We start from the raw sequence: 21,972 nt of genomic DNA, 5'->3' as shown, positions 1-21,972 counted from the left end.
CTAGCAAAGAGGGAGGAAATCATTGTTCTGTCTTTTCTGTCCTGATATAACTGTCTTTGTTAGCTAATAGAGATTTGTATTTCCTTTCCACAAATACAAATTGAAACCCACTGGTAGTTTATACCTTAGATAGTCACAGCACCTTTTTCCGGAAAAGCTCCAGGCCACTTCTGGGAATTATCTCATTTGTTTTTACACTATACCTAGAAGAGATTCTGTATTTTTTTTCCAGTAATCCACTCTGCCACAAATCCTTGACGGATATCTCATTCCTGACGAACTCTGATGTGGTTTGGTGTGTGCATTGCTGGTCCATGATCTGTGTAGAAAGGGAACAGAGGTGAAGTCAGTCCAGCTCCTTGGGCAGTCAGGCTAAAGTGGGTGTTCTGACTTTGGCTCTGGGCTTTGAGACTTTGTTTACTTAAAGCCCTAGATCAAGAAACTAAGATTGGTGCAAAGCAAGTTGTTTGATCCCCGAAAACAGTGTGCCCTTTTGTGTTCAAGGAAGGATGAGGCCAAGAACCCCCGTCAGGACCCTACAGTGAGGGACTCTCCTTTCTTTGGCAGCCTTGAGAGAAGTACTCTTTCTGAAGGCATACTAGAGTTCCAGAGTGTCTTTCTGTTCACCACTCCTACTTCCCCCTTCTCCTCCCCCCTTTACTTCCTTTTTTCATTTCTTCAAATGCCAGAAAGACCAAAGGAGCAGACTGGTGGAGCGTGTGGTTGGCACTGGTATCGTGGGTCAGTGTTTTAGTTCCTTTACAGCTCTTTTTCCTCTCTACTTAAAACTCTATCTGATAGGATGTGTAAACTTTATTCAGTGGCTTCAAAGGGTAAATTTTAGATAAGCAGAGGTAAAAACCAGCATACTAAACCAAGGCATAGTATTAATCTAAGTATACTTATCTGATGTTATATTCCTGTCAGCTATAACCATTAGCAATGGCTTAGCCCAGTTAAACTGATAACTATTTCAAAGCAGAATATATGTAATTTTAAAATCAACAATTTCTGTGTAAAGCAATATTTATTTTAATTCACTTATACAATGCCTGTAAGCCTAACTGGGCTGGATTTTCATAATCTCCTTTTATAATTTACTATGACAAACATTAAATTTCACTTTTCAAATTTTATACATACTTCTTAAAAATGTTTGATTCCTGATGAGAACTCACTTCTAACCCACTGATCTTTTCTTGAATCTGTCATCAGAGTAATTTTTCTAAAACAGTATCCTACCATTATTAAAACTCTATCAATGTCTCTCAATGATCTATAGCCACTTTAACAAAGTGTGCAAGTGCCTTTATGATCTGGCCCTGCTTTTCCTCCCTTACCTTTCACTTTATAATGACACAATGTCATTGGCAATGTGGTATTGAACATGTTACCTAACTGATCTAATTATTAGTTTCCCATCTCTTAATGGGGATTACAATACCCAGTAAAACAGAGTTGGTGTTAGAATTAAATGAGATTATACACACAAACACACATGTACATACATAAGGCCATTTGCACACATCCTGGTATAAGTAGATTTTCCATAAAAGCTGGAGGTTTTAGTAGTATGGGAGGTAGCAATAATAGGAATAGTAATATCATAGTTATTATCATTATGTTCTTTTATTTATAGATTTTTCTTCTTTTCCAAGTGAAAGGAGGGGAGATAGAGAGACACACTCCTGCATGTGCCCTGACTGGGATCCACCCGGCACCCCCTACCCCACCCACCCCACCCCTACCCCCTCGTCTAGGGCCAGTGCTCTGCCCATCTGAGGCCATGCTTGCAACTCAGCTAGTTTTAACACCTGAGGCAGAGGCTCCACAGAGTCATCCTCAGCACCTGGCTGATGTGCTCGAACCAATCAAGCCATGGCTGTGGAAGGAGAACAAAGAGAGTACAAGAGAAGGGAAGCGGGAGGGGTAAAGAAGCAGATGGGTGCTTCTCCTGTGTGCCCTGACCAGGAATCAAACCTGAGACATCTACACACTGGGCTGATGCTCTACTACTGAGCCAACCGGCCAGGACCTCATTATGTTCTATAAAATGGCAATAATAGTAAAAATACTCATCAAGCAGACCCATGAGTCAGAGCTTAGAGCATTAAATTATTAAAAATGTATAACCTGTCAACAAATGTTAGTTCCCTCTTCTTTACAGCCACAAGCATAATAAATGTGACTTCCCTTTTCTTCAGAACACATAAGTAACTGGGTTTTTTGTTTGTTTGTTTTAATTTTTATTAATTTTAATGGGCTGACATCAATAAATCAGGGTACATATGATCAAAGAAAACATGTCCAGGTTATCTTGTCGATCAATTATGTTGCATACCCATCCCTCAAAGTCAGATTGTCCGCTGTCATAAGGAGGGCTTTAAATATCGTGGACTCCAAGCTGACATAGGCAATGAGCATAACGTTAAATAATAAAAATGTTAATTTTGATATATTTCTAAAATCTTTGAGGAGACACGGAGAGGGATGAGGTAAGGAAGGCTCAGTGTCAAAGAGCACTGAGAAGATGAGGAGGCCCAGGAGAGTGGAGCTGGAGAAAGCATCCTAGAAGCTTCTGACCTGCTCACGCTCTCACTCTTCTTCCTGCCCACTGAAAACCACTGATTTGCTCATCAGAAAAATGCACCTCATGGCCTGGGCACCAAATGGGAGAGATCGTTTTTGCACTTCCAAGGATCTATGGGAGATAGCTGCGATTTCTGCACATGGCCTCATGCTCCAATTTAGGCCTCATCCTTTAAGGTGCATTATGTCTTAATAGGATCGCTTGCTCACTCGTCTTTAAAAGCAGACCATGGCTTACAGATTAACTACAACATAAAATGGAACTAATTGAGTTAAGAGACAATCAGGATTTTTTAAAGCAGTTCTGAGCTTCACTTGGGCTATTTGTTAAAGAATAAGATTTCTGGGTTTAATCTCTAGATTCTGAAAAAGTTGGTCTGAGGGAAGTTCCAGGAATCTGCATTTTAACGAGCCCTCTAAATAAATCTGGTGCAGATGGTCCATGGATTACAATGTGGGAAGACTGCTCTGAAGAAGAATATAAATTTTTAGAAATATGAGATGGGTGCTTACACAATTGAGGCTGGAATTTAGCTCTAATGTTCCCAGTTAGGAAGAAAAAGTGGAAGCACACTGGAACTTAGGATTTTATTTTATTCTATTTTAAGAAAACAAAACAAAAACAATTCTTAAAGGCTATATAAAAGAAAACAAACTTTCTCCAGAAATTAAACTGAAGAAAGAAATTTTGCTTAGGACATAGCGTAAGGGACATTACATAACAATCCTTTACAGACGCCTTAAATTTAATTTTACGGAAAACCCATACAACATTTAATCAAGTAAGTCTTCCACTGATGGCTAACATTAGTTACACTCAACCAATCCCATTAAGAAGGTGAAGGGTTAAGATGGTTCAGAAACTTTACTTTCAGATGATCTAATACAAGTGTTGGAAATGAAGATTCCCCCCCCCCCCCAAAATGGACAGGCTGCTTTTGTAATTACCTTAATAGAATTTCAGCATTTTGGAAATGAAGAGGACATTTCTGTCGCAAATGAGGAAGTGAGAGTTCAAAGAACAAAGGCAGAGGCTTCTCTGAGAAGGGCAGGTATCACTAAAGGAACCTTGGGCAAAGTTGCTTTAATTTTATTTTTCTTGACCCATTTTATTTTTACTTATAATGTTATTAACTGTAATACTAATATTAACAATCGATTTTTTAGATATGAATTTAATTACTTATATTTTGTGTTATTTAACTTTATCCTGACAATGTATTTACTCTTTACGACATGCTAGCTTCCACTGTTTGTTTGTTTTTTACTCCAGCTCCGTCATTTTATCTCTTTAGCTTATCCTTTATTATTTTGAGCCAATTACCGGTATGCTATTTTCTTCCCTTGCAATCCATTTTATCTCCTGTTATGCTGACAACATGATGTACTTGCTTCAGATCTTTTCAGATCAAAACCATTTCTGACATTCATTAGGCTGTAAAACTCTGGGGACTCAGCAATTTGTGCAATGGCTGAAACATGCCAAGCTGCTCACTGAGGAACTCCCAGACTCCCCAGCAGGTCCCTGGCAGCGGCTCCCCAGGGGAAGGGTTGGCCTGGGTGGGAGCGCTGGTTGGCTCTTCAGTGTCTGAAATAATCTTACCTGACCAGACGCTCATCGGGGTTGAAGCCTTTATTTGGGAGATAACTTCTAATGGCTAAACTACCAAGAAATTATGCAGTGAAATACTGGAAGTCTGTCTAGGAAGCCAACCATTCATCTGTGCCTCTGGGTGCATAGACATTCTCTTCCATCAAATGTGACCACCAGTAAGCTTCATGGCGGTCATGTTAACTTACAATCTGGAATTTATTTCTTTGAGTTGTATAAAATTCATCCCTGCCTTTACTCTAAAAATGTGACCCCCAGGAGGCTCAGAACCAAATATATGTTCTAAAAGAGTAACTTCATTAATCCACAGTCTTTAACAGATTAATCATCTACACTGTCTACATTTTCCCTGTCTTCAACTTTCTGCTGTGCAATGATTTTTAAAAAATGTCCCACTTTATCCTATTTTTTTTGTAAGAGGTGGTATACAATAAATAAAAGTCAAATTATTCTAAATGTGTGATTTTAAAGGTTTATTTGTTCTTAAGCATGAGTCCATATTCCTTATAAATAAACATTTTCCTCAAAGGACTATACTTAACTTTCTAATGAAAATAAGTGTTAAAGTTGGAACTTGAAAGTCCAGTATTTTAAAATTGGAATGATTCTTTAGGCCCTCTAATTTCACCATTTGAGTTTTTAAGCAGTGGTCCTTAAAATTTACCATCAGAATCACCTGGAGACTTCTTGTTAAAACACAGCTTGCTGGGCTCCATTGCAGAGTTGTCAATTCAGTAGCTACAATGTGGCCCCAAAATTTGCGTTTCTAACAAGCACATAGACACTACTGATGCTACTGGCCCCAGAATCACACTTGGACAATGACTGGCTTATAGAATCCCGAATTAAATGTTCTCTGAAGTTAGAAACATATGTACGAGTCTCATTTGTATGATTTCTCAAAAATGGCCATCACAGCGTCTCCTGCCCCATTTGTTCCTCCAAACCCGGAACCCTGAAATGATTTATGGCAGTAATTCACAGAAGCCTGCAATAGCTTCTTAACTGTCTCCCTTCCAGCCTGACTCTCATATAGCCTATTTTTACCCAGCAGTCAGAGTGATTTGGGAAAAATAGAAATCAAATTGTGTTATTCCTCTGCTCAGAAGCCTCTAGAAGCTACCCAGAAATAAGGCCAAACTCCTTGCAGTTGCCTATAAAGTCTATATTATAGCTTTCCAGTTACCAAGCTGAATCCATCTCTTCCTGTTCTGTCTCTCACTGCTCTCTAGCCGAACTGGCTTGTGGCTGACCTCTGTGCCTGCCAGGTACATACACACTGTTGCCTTTCAAGCGCTCTTCTTTTAGATACTGAACACCCAACTTTCTCACCTCCTTCAAGTGTTGGCCAAAAGTTGACCTTCTCAAGAGACCTACTGACTTCCCCTCCAGGCTCTTAACCCACTCCATTGTTTCCCAAGTACTTATCCCTATATTATGTACTCTATAATTTGTTTATTTCTGTTTATTATTCATTTTCTGTCTCTCCTGAGTAGAATATAAGCCTCAAAGTAAGCAGAACATTATAAGATATTTGTTGACTACAACCACTTAAAATGAATTCTACAAATGCCCTGTGCAATGTGGGAGCCACTGGCCACGTGTAGGAGTTGAACACTTGAAATGTTGTTAGTGAAAAAATTTTAAATGGTAATATTTTCGATATATCGACTTAAATAAAATATAGCATTAATGTTGCTTGGGGTTTTTTTTTTTTTGTCTTTTTTTCAAGTTAACATCCAGAAATGTCAAGTACCTATGTTGATCTCAGATTCCTATTGAATAGTGCTAGTCCATTATATACCTTTCTCCTACTCCTTCTCTCTCCTTCATTTGAACAAACCTGTAAAATAATGCATGAATTAAGGAAAGGGGATTAAGACATCCCTTATTCTGGTATGCTCTAAAAGAGAAAGCAGCTCTGGATCAATAATTTTTTTTGGTCAGATTGTTGTTTTTGTCCTTAAGTAATAAGATTTTGGACCAAGAAACACTATAGTGAAAAAGCTACTTTGTCCATAGACAAACGTCTTTGTGAGTGTATGCATACACAGAGTATTTGTGAAGCAGAAACCACATTTTGATCTGAATACAATAGACTTAAAGGAAACTTTCTATTTTGGAATAAAATGGCATCATGACAAATAGAAAGCAAACAGCATTCTCAGGCCCATAATCGATTCTTGATCTGTCTTCCTACCATAACTTCAGTTTTGCTTCAGTCATAACGGTCCTCTATGTTGTCCTAGGCCTCGTTTCTCCGACTGTTTGCTGGTGCCATGTACTTTAGGCCATTTCTTTCCAGGCAACCACAGACTGTTTACTGACTGTAATCAAAATGACAGTGCACTGTTTTCACAACTGAGTGTTGAGTCAGTTGCCTTTCTTCACTTGGCAACCTTAGGTGCAACTTGGGTTGCTTCAAGATAGTGGTGTTTACTTTACTTTTTTCCTGCACTCCTTTGAGGTTTAAAATATAGAGGATTGAGTTGTACGGAGCCTGGAACAAAGAGGCTGTAACCATGGACTTCAGATCAGTGCTGGGGTAAGCTCCTTCACTAGAACACAGGCATGTGGAGGTGGAATGAAGGTGGGCTGTCTGGTGGTACTTCGCCAGCCAGAGCCCAGCCTCCTGAGGAGCCTGCTCTACCAAGCATGCCCCACAAATAGATGGTTATAGCTCTGTAGAACCTGATTACCCTGAGGCGGTGACAGTGTAACATAATAAAAAAAGCATTCTCTATCCCCTCTTCTTAGAAACAAAATGTAATGATAAGATAAGAGAGATAGAGGAAAACAGAAAAAAAAAATGAAACTGGTACTTTAGGTAACCTGTATCCTAGATTTGTCTCTGCCACCACTTGCTGCGACATATTGAACACTCAACATCTTCAGTGTTCAGTGTCCACATTTGTAAAAGAGAGGAAGAGGAAAGTGATTGGCTCATTTGTAGTGTGTCCTTTATCTCTAAAACTCTAGTCCAGCGTCCAGACTCTAAAAGTCTGTACCAGGTAGACTCCAATAATAATTCCTTCTGGAAGAGAGTTATCTGAGGGCAAGGCCTTGTACTCTGAGCAAAAAGAATCACTGAATACTGACTAATCATGTAACTGAGTTAGGCTGTGCTAAATCTATCAGAGGCTGTCTTCATATTCAGAATATTTTAGTTCACTAAGGGTTTGCTAGTTTTAAATTTAAACTATGTTTTTGGATGAATCAATATTATGAATGCTTTGAGTAGGGTACAGTTGGAAAGTTGATTGCTGAAAAGAACTATTCCTCGAATTCTTTTGAGCTCTAGATAGTCACTTCCGATACATAATTTCTTCATGAAATCGTAATGTTGGAAATCTTCTCATCTGAGAAGTTCTATCCAAATAGCAGGTATTTTTTAAACTGACAAAACTTTAAGTGTAGTGTTCAGTGGAATGTGAAAAGTGACTCAGTTAAATTGCCCCAAAATAGAGCCTTTGAAGTAAATAATAGACACAAATATATTTTTTCTAGGATCTGAATTCCATACCCAGAGGGTTTGTGCTTTTCTGTCAGCCACTGAACATATCATTGGCACCAAAAATCAAGCAGGAACCTGAGTGTATTGCCACTCAACTGAGCAGCAATGCAAGGTGGAACGTCTTTGCATGGAAAGGCAGGAGGGATGCTGTTCAGCACTGTTGTTTTGAGGCAAACAGAGTCAGAATGCTATAAGTAAAATAAGATTACATGAGGCAAATTTTATTTTACCCAGACGAGGATTGCAGCAACCAAGCTGCTAATGAGAGCCAAGATTCTCGCTTCTTTGTCTTGCCCCTTCCCAGGACAGAGGATCTAGCAAATAAGAACCTGGCAGAGACAACAGAAATCATAAGGAGAAATATAAGAAGAGCTGAAGGGAGAGGATGCTAGAAAGGACAGAACCAGAATTTGTGGCATTTTCTACAATGTTCCAGCTCTGCCACCTAAACTAGCTAATCAAGGACATGGGTAATTCAGGATTTTGATAAAACTGCCTGTATAAAACAGGGCATTAGATCTACTCATTCTTTAAGTGCCCCAATTTTAGAAAAAATAAATAATGTAATTTATTTTTAGAGCAGTTCCAGAGTTACAAAAAATAAAGTGGCAAGTACAAAGAGTTCCCACATCAAATTCTCTTGTTTTGTCTTAAATATTTCATCTTCATATTTTTTATTCAGGAAGAAATTAAGAAATTAAGAAAACAAATAAAAATATTTTGTCATGCATAAAATTCCTCAAATTTAGCTTTTCTGAAGAATATGAATTGGTAGAAAAGCTGTATTATTTTGTGATCAATTTGAGCTCATGGATTGTTGTCTGACATGTGGCACCACTCTATTGCCTTTAATTGATATTTTAAAGAAATGGGTCTTGGCCTGACCTGTGGTGGCGCAGTGGATAAAGCGTCAACCTGGAAACGCTGAGGTTGCCGGTTCAAAACCCTGGACTTGCCTGGTCAAGGCACATATTGGAGTTGATGCTTTCTGCTCCTCCCCCTTCTCTCTCTCTCTCTCTCTCTCTCTCTCTCTCTCCCTCTCCCCTCTCTATAATGAATAAATAAAACTTTATAAAAAATTTGAAAAAAAGAAATGGGTCTTACTGTGAGTCAGGATAATTTTAAGACACCAAGAAAACAACATGTCTAACAAATGCATAAGAGAGAAGTCATTATTGTGGCTTTAGTGGTGTATCTTAACGTGTTAATTTGCATAGAGATCTGCATCATGATTTAGATGTGCTCTGCCACTTTTTATTTACTCCTAAGCATTACCCTTTTCCTTTTCAAAATATACTAAATGCTTTTGAATAACAAATTAGAATGCTTTTTTCCAAAGAAGCAAGTTAGCTCTCACAGTTGTCACCATGTTGGTGACATGTTGGCTACATCAACAATAATTTTGTTGTTGTTGTTTATACTGACTGAATAATTTAAGATGACCCTTTTATCAAAAAACATTTTTTCTCTGTCCAAAGAATGTCAAGAAGCATTCTTATTAATATTTTTCTGGTTTGTTATTTATATTTTTATTGCAGACTATTAAGTACTTTATGTATAAAAGTTAGAAGTAATTTTTTAAAGTAAATGATGCAATCCCACTGTTTCACAGACATTTATCATAAACATAGCCTCAAACATAATTCTGTATTCCTTATGTACCTGAGTCCTGCTTCAAAATATGGATATTATCATCCTGAGATTTAACAGACCTTTTCTACATAGTGATAATTTTACTGGCCAGGTTGACAGAATGGTAGAAGTTGTGAAGAAAGCATACTTAAGCAGAAATAGTAAAGAATGTTTCTCTAGAGAAAAGACTTTATAATATACTCTTCTCAGAAGGACAAAGAGGATTCTTTTATTAAAGGCTATCACTGTATCATCCCCAACTGTGGAAAGGACTGTGGGAATCCAACAGAGAAACACAACAGGGGTGTTAACTCAACAAATGTGTCTCCTTAAAGTGTTGAAAAAGCTCCTTGGTAATGGAATTCCTTTTAAGAAATGCAATTCATTATTAATTCCACTTGGCTATTAGATTAATTCATTTCTTTCTCAGAAATACCACTTTCTGAAAATACATTTTAAATGCACTCTGGCTTTAAGTAATTCATTGGCTAGCTCCAGCAATATATTAAAAAGATCATACACAATTATCAAGCGGGATTTATTCCAGGGATGCAAGGTTGGTACAATATCTGCAGATCAATAAATTTCATATACCACATAAACAAAATAAAGTATAATAACTAAATAATCATATTAAGATATAGAAGAGGCATTTGATAAAATTCAAAACCCATTTAAGATAGAAACTCTCAGCAAAATAGGAATAGAGGAAACATACCTCAACTAATAAAGGTCATATATGACAAGCACACAACCAAAATTATACCCAATGGGCAAAAATTACAAATATTTTTCTTAAAATCAGGAAAAAAGGATGTCTGCTTTTACCACTCGTATTCAATACAGTACTGAAAGTCTTAGCTATAACAATCAGAAAAGAAAAAGGAATAAGAAACATCCAAATTGGAAAGGAAGAAGTAAAAGTGACATTATTTGCAGATGACATGATACTTCATATAGAGAACACTATAAACATTCCACCAAAAAACCACTAGAACTGATAAATGGATTCAGTAAAGTAGGAGGATAGAAAATGAATCCAGAAACCAGTTGCATTTTTATACACCAATAATGATCTATCAGGAGGAACTAAGAAAACAATCCCATTCACAACTGCTCAAATAGATAGATAGATAGATAGATAGATAGATAGATAGATAGATAAAATACCTAAGAATAAATTTAACCAAGGATGTAACAGACCTGTACTTTGAAAATTATAAGACACTGAAAAAATAAATTGAATAAGGCACAAATAAGTGAAAACATATACTGTATTTATGGATAGAAAGAATTAACATTGCTAAAATGTCCATACTACCCAACCCAAAGCAATCAAGAAATTCAACCCAATTCCTATCAAGATAGCAATAGCATATTTCACAGAACTAGAACAAATATTCCAAAATTCATATGAAATGAGAAAAGCTTCAAAATAGCAACAATAATCTTGAAAGAACAAATTTGTATGAATCACATTGCATTATATCAAACTACACTACAAGGCATTGTAATGAAGACAATGTACTGGCATATAGATATAGACATATAGATCAATGCAATAGAATAGAAAACTCAGGAATAAGTCTATGCCTTTATAGTCAATTAATATTTGACAAAGGAGGCAAAAACATACATTGGGATGAAGATAGGCTATTCAATAAATGGTATTGGGGATATTGGGCAGATACATACCAAAAAAAAAAAAAAATGAAACTAGAACACTTTCTTACACTATATACAAGAATGAACTCAAAATGAATTAAAGATTTAAATATTAGACTAGAAACCATAAATATCCTAGAAGAAAACATAGGCAGTAAAATCTCATATTTTTTATAGCACTATTTTTTCCTGATATATCCCTGCAGGCAAGGGAAACAAAAGAAAAAATAAACAAATGGGACTAAATCTAACTAAAAATGTTATGCACAGCAAAGGAAACCATCAACAAAATGAAAAGACACCCACTGAATGGAAGAATATATTTGACAGTGAAATATCTGATAATGTTCAAAATTAATAAAGAATTTATAAAACTCAACACCAAAAAAAGAAACAATCCAATTTTAAAAAATGGGCGAAGGACCTCAATAGACACTTCTCCAAAGAGAACACACAGATGGCCAATAGATATATGAAAAAATGGTCAATGTTACTAATCATCAGAGAGATACAAATTTAAACCACAATGATATATCACCCCCCACCTGCCAGAATGGCCATTATTGATAAATCAACAAACGTTTTGGCAAATTAAGTTTTGACAAATATGTTAAGAAAAGAGAACCCTTGTATACCTTTGGTGGGAATGTAGATTGGTGTAGTCAATATGAAAAGCAGTGTAAAGTTACTCCAAAAAATTAAAAATAAAATTGCTTTGTGACCCAACCTTCCCACTTCTGAGAATATACCCAAAGAAACCCAAAACACTAATTCAAAAGAATATGTGCACCACTATGCACACAGCAGTGTTATTTACAGTAGCCGAGATTTGGAAGTATCCTGAGCGTCCATTAGTAGGTGAGGGGGTTAATCAGCTGTGGTACATTTACACATTGGAATAGTACTCAGCCATAAAAAAGAAGAAAATCTTACCCTTTGAGACAACATAGGTGGACCTGAAGAGCATCATGGTAAGTGAAATAAGCAAGTCAGAGGAAGACAAACTCCACATGATTTCATTCATATGTGGAATCCAATGAACAAAATGAACTAACAAACAAAATAGAGACAGACTCAAAGATAGAGAGCAGGCTGACAGCTGTCGGGGGTGGTTGGGAGGCTGCGTGAGGGGAATAAAAGATTGAGCAAAAAAGAGAAAAAAACTCATGGACATGGACAACAGCGTGGTGATTGCCCAGGGTAGAGTAGTGGGGGAGGTGGACGAGGGGTAAGAGGGTATAGAAGGGATAACTGTTAATGGATAAAGACTTGACTTGGGGTGATGAACCACAGAGCTTACAAATGATGTGCTATGAAATTGTGCACTTAACACCTGTATAATGTTGTTAACTAGTAATAATAAATTTATTAAATAAGAAAATAGATATTTGTTGGTTTGTAGATCTGCCTTTTCTCTAAGCTGCCATAATTACAGTTTCAAAAATGAGAAATTAATGTTTTGTTTCCAGCTGGATGACCTGATCATTCAAAGAGTATCTTTTAGTGGACACTCTTATTTGATTATTTAAGAAAATTTCGAAAGAGCAATTGGTAAGGCACAAAATTTAAAAAGGGCGTAGCTCTGATTTTAAAATTGAATTTTATGGATTATTATTTCTGAGTGTGCACAATTGTTTGTACTGTTAGTTTGCAAAATATGTCATAACAACAGCTGAGTCAATTTTCAAATAGAATTAATGGTAGAAAATAAAGAATTTGAAATATAAAACTGCTTACGCATATAGAATAAATACCAGCTTGTTCTTAAGTATTTGCATAGTCTCTTTACTTAACATGGGCTCACTCGTTAGCACTTAAAAATTATTTTGAAAGTCACTTCTCTAGTTAAGCTTGCATTAGCTTCTCTTATTTTTCTCTGCTTTTCTCTAGTCAATTGGTTTTCAAATCTGGATTCATATTTGAACTAGCAGAGCTCTTAAACACTGATACCCAGGTTAACCCCAGAGAATCTAATTCAATTGATGATGTAAGGTGAAACTAAGTGTTGCTCTTTTTTAAGCTCCGCAGGTGATTCCAATGTGCATCCAGAGCTGTAGGCTGCTCTCTAAATAAGCTCACCATGTTTTACCTCTTCCTGTTTTCTCTCAGAATGTGTGCATGTCTTAAGTAGTTTTTTTTCTCCTGTCATTTTTATTAGTGATGTTTTAAAAATCTAATTTTTTAATTTCTCAATTTACTTTTTTATGTTTTTCCACTTACTCTCCAAGAATTTCTCATTCCAGGCATATGTATTTGATCTGTATTCTTATCTAATACTACTAAGTTTTTATATCAATGAAAGAGGATGCAATATAATTGTGAATTATACTTTTGTCTATTCTTCTAATGCTAATAATATAATTTAATTTTTGGTAGAAATATATAAAGATTGATAGTAAAGCCCAATACAACTGTTTAAAATATTAAGAATGGATTTACTTGAATTGTAATTATTATTGACTATGATTAAAGATATCTTAGAACTTTGAGAACATATGGAACTCAAGGGCATGGAGATATCATATTACTAATGGTTTTATCATTTCACAGCTAAACGAAATACGTTTGCTCTAAATTTTAAGCTTTAAAGAAAATTTTCAGTAGTTTCAGAATGTGGAAGAAGTGAGAATATTACATACTGCACCAACTAGCATATCCATAATAAGATACCCATAGCAAGGGAATCATTAAAAACAACCAATAGGGGAGAAAAAGAAATGGAGATGATAAAGTTCAAGAATTTAAATGTCAGTGCAGGGGAAAATATACATGGAACACTCAAGGATTTGAAATGAATGAGATGGACAAATGACAGGCAGTTGGGTACACCCGGAGTAGCGGAAAAGAAACCTTGAGTGCTGTTCCTTTCAAAGGAGTCAAGTTATTTCCTCTTCATGAGGTTTGCTTTTTCTCACTGGTAAAACTACTAGTTGGATTGGCAAAGGAAAAACAAAACAAAACAAAACAAACAAAAAATCCTGGCTCAAAATCCCATTGGCCATATCCTACCTGTAGGTATATTATATTGAATTTTTAGCTTCTTCAGAGAAAGGGTTTAATTCAACTTCCGCTGACCCCAAGAATGAGCTTCCCTTCCTTAGAAAAGTCATGGGCTGTTAATTCCTTAGTCCCAATCTGACTGGCCTCACTTATTTTTCTTACCTGCTTTGCTCACATAGGAATTTGGGGTTGTTGCCATGGACAATTTATTCTTGAAGTCATTTCTCATCATGACGTAAGTTCCACACACACACACACAACACACACAAATGCCCAGAATACTTTATGTAGGTAGAACTAAAATAACTTTTAAAGAGAAAAATATTAATGTCCCAAGCAAAAACACTAAGGAGACAGAGAAACTAACAAAAAGGTATCAGGTTCTCAAATAAAGCTTAAGCCCATAAAATGTGTCTCATTGACCCAATGCAAGAATATTTGGGGTTCTAGTGAAGAAGTAAAATGTCACCTACCAATAAGAACTGGGGTTTGTTAACTATTCCAGTTTGAACTTTTGGTAAAGGAAAAAGACAAAATGTTCTGTACAACCCAAGTAAGAATAAAGTATATTCTGAATATTTGGAACTTAAAATTCCCAAAAGTGAGCTTCTTGGCTGAAAATAGCCAAAGTTATTTAAAGAGTGATTTCCCATCTCTGAATTCACCCATTGAATAAAAAAATATTAAACCACTGTTTAATAATTCAAGGACTGTCATCTCTGTCACTTTGCTCCAGTACAGAGCTTAATCACACCAAGGGCTCCCTATATGCAGTCTCCAAAAGGATGAAACCTAATTCAATTATTACGAAAATAACTCCAGACTTCCAAAAGACTTCTCTGAACTAAAACAACCCCTGAGAATTTCCTTATACAATCATCATCTAAAATATGTTTATATACACTTAATTTGGGCAATACACACACACATATTTAATATTATAATTCAGCTTTTAACTTAGTTTATAGTTGTTCCCTATTTCTATTATCCTGGACAGAAACTTCTTTAATAAAATACTTTCCATAGATCTTTAATCACTTGAAATTCTAGAGAAAAGAAGTACACTAGAAAAAAAACAATCCATCAATGACCTGGTCAAGTGTCTCAATGGATAAAGACTCAACCAGCTGTGCCAGAGGTCTTGGGTTCGACACCTGATTAGGGCATGTACAACAAGAAATCAATGAGTACACAACTAAGTGAACAATGAGTTGATGCTTCTCTCTCCTCCTCCTCCTCCTCCTCCTCCTCCTCCTCCTCCTCCTCCTCCTCCTCTACTTCCTCCTTCTCCTCACATGCACACTCAAATCAATGAAAAAGGAAATGTTTAAGTCAATCAATTACTTGGCACACTTAAACATATATGCAGCTGAGTAGGTAGACAAACTAAAACTTGTGGTACCCTGTTGAGTAGATATTTATATAAATTTTAAAAAGTTCTTGGCCTTGGCCGGTTGGCTCAGTGGTAGAGTGTCGGCCTGGCGTGCGGGGGACCCGGGTTCGATACCCGGCCAGGGCACATAGGAGAAGCGCCCATTTGCTTCTCCACCCCTCCCTCCTCTCTGTCTCTCTCTTCCCCTCCCGCAGCCAAGGCTCCATTGGAGCAAGGATGGCCCGGGCGCTGGGAATGGCTCCTTGGCCTCTGCCCCAGGCGCTAGAGTGGCTCTGGTCGCGGCAGAGTGACGCCCCGGAGGGGCAGAGCATCGCCCCCTGGTGGGCAGAACATCGCCCCTGGTGGGCATGCCGGGTGGATCCCGGTCAGGCGCATGCGGGAGTCTGTCTGACTGTCTCTCCCCTCTCCCCGTTTCCAGCTTCAGAAAGAAAAAAAAAAAAAGTGGCTTCCTGATTGAAGATAAACATAGGAACTTGCAACCCAAAGCAACAATACAATTGGTTTTTATCTTTTCCAAATTTTATAACTGTCTCAAGGAGCAATCTATTTCAAGAAGTAGTGGTTCAGATACCAAGCTCTATACTGTATTGCCATTAAAATTGCTTATGATAAAATTCAAATGGAAGCAAAGATAATTTACAATTGAAATTAACCTAAATTTAAAACTGAATTCTAAAACTACAGAAGCATACTGTTAATATCCTAAATTATATTTCAGGGGTAAGTGGGTCATTCTCATACTTTTGGAAAACTGGTGAAATATCCACCAATATTAAGGTTGAATAATATATTTTTAGATGACAAATGAAACATTAATTACCAACCTCTAGTTAGTTTATAATGTTTCCATACACAAATGATAATGAGAAAAAGGTATTTTACCCAACTTACCCATGCAAAGAATTTTCCCTATCTAGTTGCATATTCATTCCTTGATGAAGAAAAAACAAAACAACTATTTGTCTTTGTATGGTTATACTTATGGGGGCTTTCAGTTAACTTCAACCCTAAAAATAAAGAATCAAGAGCTGGGTGTGACCTAGTGTCAGGAAAATGAACTAGCATCCAATTCCAAGCAGAGCATTGTCTAATTGAGAAACCTTATCCTCGTTCTTTAAACTGCCTAAGCTCTCGGCCATCTCAGATCTGTCTAATCATGAGCCCATTAAGTCATCTTGGCTGCCATGAAAATAAAACTGACAGCGCAGTTACTTGAGTCAGTTTAAAGAGGCCCAGGGTGGTTGAAGGGAAGAATTCAGAGGCCTGGGGTGCTAAAAGAACATCCCAGCTCTAGCTCCCAAAGATCCCAGTAGCACACAGCTGTCAAGGGCAGAGCTGCACATAGAGAAAACCTTTGGAAGGAAGCAGGGATTCTACAGTATGTCAACAATTTCATCAGGTAGAATTGGCTTTTCCACCTTTTATTGTACCATTAATAGGATTTAGGCAGCAAAGTTTGTGAGTCCATCATATAGCCAATACACAGAGTCATTTAATGGATTTAGTTTCTGTAATTTGATGACCATACTACAAATTATCTGGCATTTAAATGTGATTCTTGGTGAAACCTAGATTTTCTTTGTGAATCTTCACAGAAGCTTTTGCCTAATAAGTCTGTCTTATTAAGGCACAAGTAAAAAGTTCCTTGCCCCTATTTTGTTAAAAAAAAGGGGGGGGGAGGAGAAAAACTTTGAAGTGGAGTCCATATATATATAATCAGGCAAAAATACAGTTTTTTAGGCCCTGGCCGGTTGGCTCAGCGGTAGAGCGTCGGCCTGGTGTGCGGGGGATCCGGGTTTGATTCCCGGCCAGGGCACATAGGAGAAGCGCCCATTTGCTTCTCCACCCCCCCTTCCTCTCTGTCTCTCTCTTCCCCTCCCGCAGCCAAGGCTCCATTGGAGCAAGGATGGCCCGGGCGCTGGGGATGGCTCCTTGGCCTCTGCCCCAGGCGCTAGAGTGGCTCTGGTCGCGGCAGAGTGACGCCCCGGAGGGGCAGAGCATCGCCCCCTGGTGGGCAGAGCATCGCCCCTGATGGGCATGCTGGGTGGATCCCGGTCGGGCGCATGCGGGAGTCTGTCTGACTGTCTCTCCCCCTTTCCAGCTTCAGAAAAAAAACAAAAAAAAACAGTCTTTTAGAAAGTCTTATGAGAGTTCTATAAACTTTCCAGGAGATGTCCAGAATGGTAGACTAACTAGGGTTACAGGGAACAAATGTTGTTGTTTCAGCAAGGGCAGTTTTCCCAGAATTATTCACTCTTCAACTGAAGAATTCCTTGGCAGTTTCATTCCAGCCTTCCTGTTGTGGTGGAAGATATTATCTCATCATCACCAGTTATAACAATAATACCTGTTTTATTTGGTGGGTTTGGACAGCAGGGGAGGTGGCACTTAATCATGTTTCAGGATTCATAAGAACTGAACCGACATTATTTCATTTACACAATCCTACAAACATAGGCATTATCATGCCTTTTTTAATAGATGATGTAATAAATGCTCAGAAAGTTTAAATACTTTGTCAAATAATAGTGGAGCTAGGATTCAATCTGCCAGCCTTGCTCTTAACCACTTCCCTACATTGCTCCTCAGCTGTTAGCACCACAGGAGAACAGGCCAAGGACTTTTCAAACATCTCTCTCCCTCTATATCTCTATCCCCATGTTTAGTGCACCATTAGTGGTAATACACAACTTAGTAAGTGTGAAGATGTACCAGATTACAGTTAAACTGAGAAATCAATGGGTGAAAATCCAGATAAATTAGAAACATAGAATTTCAAAAATGAAAAGCATCTTTATATGTCTTTAAATCTAATTACTATCTTTTACAGTAAAGAAAATGAGCTTCAATGATACTTACTGTCTTTTCTGAGGTGACAAAACTCATTAGTAGCAGAACTTGAACCAAAACCTAAGAGTTCTATCTAACTCAGTAGTCAATCTATTTCTGTCTACTACACCAATAAATTACAGTATTACTCTGTGAACAGACTCACAAATAAAGTCACAATGAGAGTCTTCTAAAGAATAAGATCTACAAACTTATTTCATGTGTGTTTAGGTTTCATTTCTAAAATATTTTTAGAGCACGTTTTGTGACAAACTTTGTGTTTATTACCACTTTACATTGTGACTTCATGTATAGACAAATAACTAAGAAATTATTGCAACTATATCAAAAAATTGCTAACATTGAAGCGCCAAAATGTAAACATCCATTCATAAATGTAAAGTAGCTCAGTCAAGACCAGCTCTTGTGTTTACACAGAACAAAGTCACTCACATCCAGTCACCTGTAGAGAAGCACAGTGTGTACAATACACGCAGGTCAATTAACAGCAATTTCTGGGAACCCTTTTCAGAGAAACAGGTTTTTTACATCCTATGGTAGAAGTTCTGAAATGTAACAGACCCAGGGCTTTTCTCAGAGGCATCCACTATTTTCTAATTTTTCAGAAGGAGTATTATTGCTACTCATTGTAAAGTATTGAGTGAATATTCAGTATTTTTACCATATCATTAAAAATTACAATTGCATTTAAAGCAGAGACCTCAAGTTCTATTTTCAGGCCCTTTTGACCAGTACTGACTGGAAACCCAGGTTAAAATCATAGTCTTTATGTCTTTATTTCATACACTACACTTGCTACTTGAGTGATCATGATCAAATTTTTCCACGTAAATCCTTACAATCGCTTATGCCTTTATCTTTGTTCTCATAGGCTGCACTATACCACCTGTTGTATTAAAAAAACTTTATATTTAAAACCCTTCTTTCGATTAGTATCAATAGATTTTCTGCCAATAATTTCTTATTCTAAGTATGTAATAGCTAATTGAATGATGCATTAGTGGTTATGCTATAAAATATTTTAGAGAAAACTATAAGATATTTAGATTATAGATAAAGTAAAGAATTGTTTTCTGGCAAAAGCAACTCTCCCTGGTAATTAATAATAATAATAATAATAATAACAACAACAACAACAGTTATTAAAGCTGCACAGGAAAAAAAACAGAAATGTATGAAGCTTATGAGACAATTCATTAATAAGATATAATATCTTTTAAGTCAATAAATTAAATGGTATTTAATATAAAAATGAACATATTAAAATATAAAAGAAATTGCACATTATGGAGCACTAGGAATAGTTAAAATATAAAAGAAATTGCACATTATGGAGCACTAGGAATAGTTTTTTTATTATAAAGTTAAATATTTTTTTACTGGTTAACATTGGTGATCTTCTTCCTCAGTGAGAATAGATTTTAGAGAAAAAAGATAACGTGTTTTAAACAGCCAAACACCTCTGTATTGTTATCACTCCCTACACTAAAGGCCTCTTTGAAGCTGTTAAATGAAAGATTAAAGCACACGGATGGTAGTTCCAATTTTACTATACACTTATGTTTATATAGATGTACAGCTATGATATCTATTAGGTTAGCTTCATGTAATAAAAATTCTTCTTCTAAATACAATGCATCATAAACAGCTGCATGTTTCTAAAACACAAGATCAGTAATGCCTAGTCTATACCATAAGTCACCATTTCTAGACAGACACTATTTCCTTTGAGAAAGAATAGTAAGCAGTTTACGCATCAAATGATGCCTTTGGTTTCTATAATTTACATTAAACCAACATTAGGTAAAAATAGCAGCATGAAAAGGATTTTAAAATAAGAAAAATGATGTGATGGCTAGATTCGACGGTGTAGATGATTAAATGTTTTGCCAGCTTACCTGATAACACAGAGCCTTAGGAATCACAGCATAACAAAGCCCCGCATCCAAGATGGTTAGAATGTAATGTGCCTTCCTTTGTAGTTGTTCACATTTTTGGCCATAGAGGTTTAGAAATTATTTATAATGTTTTTTTCTTTGCTTTCTCTGTGGACAAGAAAACAAAGAGACCTTTCCAGAATCCTCTCTGCTATGCCTCCGCTTCCTGTTCTGAGATTCACTCTATGGTACCCAACATATATCAGAAAACAGCTTTGAGGGAAAAAAAAAAAAAAAAAAGGTGACAGAAACCAACGTGGTACCGCCATCTGCTGGCAGACACACACAATTAAACAAAAGAAAAAACAACCCCATTATTCTTTATAAAATAAAATATAACCTATTCACTACATAGGGGTATGCACAAAGAGATTCTTTTGCATACTCAATTATTTGCATCTCACTAATATTTTTAAATTTTTTATAAATTTACATATTTGATTCTCCCATACCACAATAAAAAAAACCCTACAAATTTCTGTTCAAAAATTAGGTTTTTAGATGACCTTACACCGTACATGTGGAGTTTTGCAATATCACTCTTGTGGCATTCAAACGTTTTCATATCATGGGATGAATTTTAAGTAAGTAGTCTGACTCCTTAAAGAACAGTGTAATACACATTAACTGGTAGTCTTTTTGTGTTGCTTTTTGGTAAAACATTTACCAAAAAAAAAATCTGAATGTGGGGAAGGATAGTAAACTTCAGTGAGTCCTAGATAATTTAGATGTGTAATTTATTTTCAAATGTGTATTGATAAAGGAACAGTTAAAATTTATGTTAGATGAGGTAATTCAGTGGTTATATACAGGGTGGGGCAAAAATAAGTTTACAGTTGCGAATATGCAAAACACAGAGTTTATTCTTGTGTTATTATTTATTAATTATTGCATTACTTTCTGTACAAACAGCTGTAAACCTACTTTTGCCCCACTCTGTATTATTATATCTATATCTTTAAAATACTTAGGAAAACATTGCTTATCAGAAGATTGAAGCACCCAATATATAAGCAAAATAGAAGTGACTTTTATCAGTTTATTAAAAGATATGTCTCAACTAATGAAAGTGTTTTTCTTTCACTTCACTTTTCATATTTACTTTAGAGCCAATAACTATAATTTATTAGTTTTTTATTAATTAATTGAATACATTCATATTGATGGAGCACCTTAATACATGCCGGGCACCATCATAGCTTTGAGAAGACAAAGATAAAAACACACAATACTTGTCATCAAGAAGATGAACAATGAAGAGAGGTAAATATAAATGATAGCATGTTTTAAAGCCATTTGTTCAAGGAGTGTTGTTTACTTAGTTTTTCATTCCAGTCCCCCCATTTTGCCTAGTGGCTGAAAAATAAATGTAATCAGTTGCCGGTAGTTTGAGTCACTGAGGCATTTCCCAGGATTTGGGTTTACACTAAACCCGTGCATGGCTTTCCTCCCTCATAGCTTCTTCTCGTGTGGAGCGATACAAGTCCAGGAACATTAACACATCTGGAGAAAGCAGAGTATGGTCCCCAGCCTCCTGCTTTTCTATGTAGGCATCCAGTGAGATGGAACACCCTGTGTAATCCTTGGGCATTATCATCCCTCCACATGGACATCTACCAGTGTGCCCACATTCCCATTTGGCCCCAGAAGCCTCATCTATTCAGTTTTGTCCGGCAGTATTTCCTCCTTGTGATCACTAGTTGCGTCTGGTTTTGTGCGCTTTCCCTTTCAGGTAACGTCTGTTCCTGTCCTTGGGGAAGTAGGACAGACATACAAGATA

The 21,972-nt window shown here is 36.6% G+C and overlaps 1 protein-coding gene across 5 annotated transcripts in view; it reads right to left on the bottom strand.

The window, feature by feature from the left end:
* LOC136337573 (sodium channel protein type 3 subunit alpha) overlaps positions 1-20,348 on the bottom strand; it is a 149,728-nt gene extending 129,380 nt beyond the window's left edge. For all 5 annotated transcript variants that reach the window (XM_066278941.1, XM_066278943.1, XM_066278940.1 and 2 more), the window contains exons 1-2: positions 20,154-20,348; positions 125-319 (exon numbers count right to left, since the gene is read on the bottom strand). The gene's annotated coding sequence lies outside the window, so the exon portion shown is untranslated. The remainder of the gene's footprint in view (positions 1-124; positions 320-20,153) is intronic.
* Between the last annotated feature and the right edge of the window lie 1,624 nt (positions 20,349-21,972).

This window comes from Saccopteryx bilineata, chromosome 5, assembly GCF_036850765.1.
Source record: "Saccopteryx bilineata isolate mSacBil1 chromosome 5, mSacBil1_pri_phased_curated, whole genome shotgun sequence".
In the NCBI taxonomy this organism is placed as follows: Eukaryota; Metazoa; Chordata; class Mammalia; order Chiroptera; family Emballonuridae; genus Saccopteryx; species Saccopteryx bilineata.
Note: the sequence above shows the minus strand (reverse complement) of the source record. Positions and strands in the feature narration are given on the sequence as shown.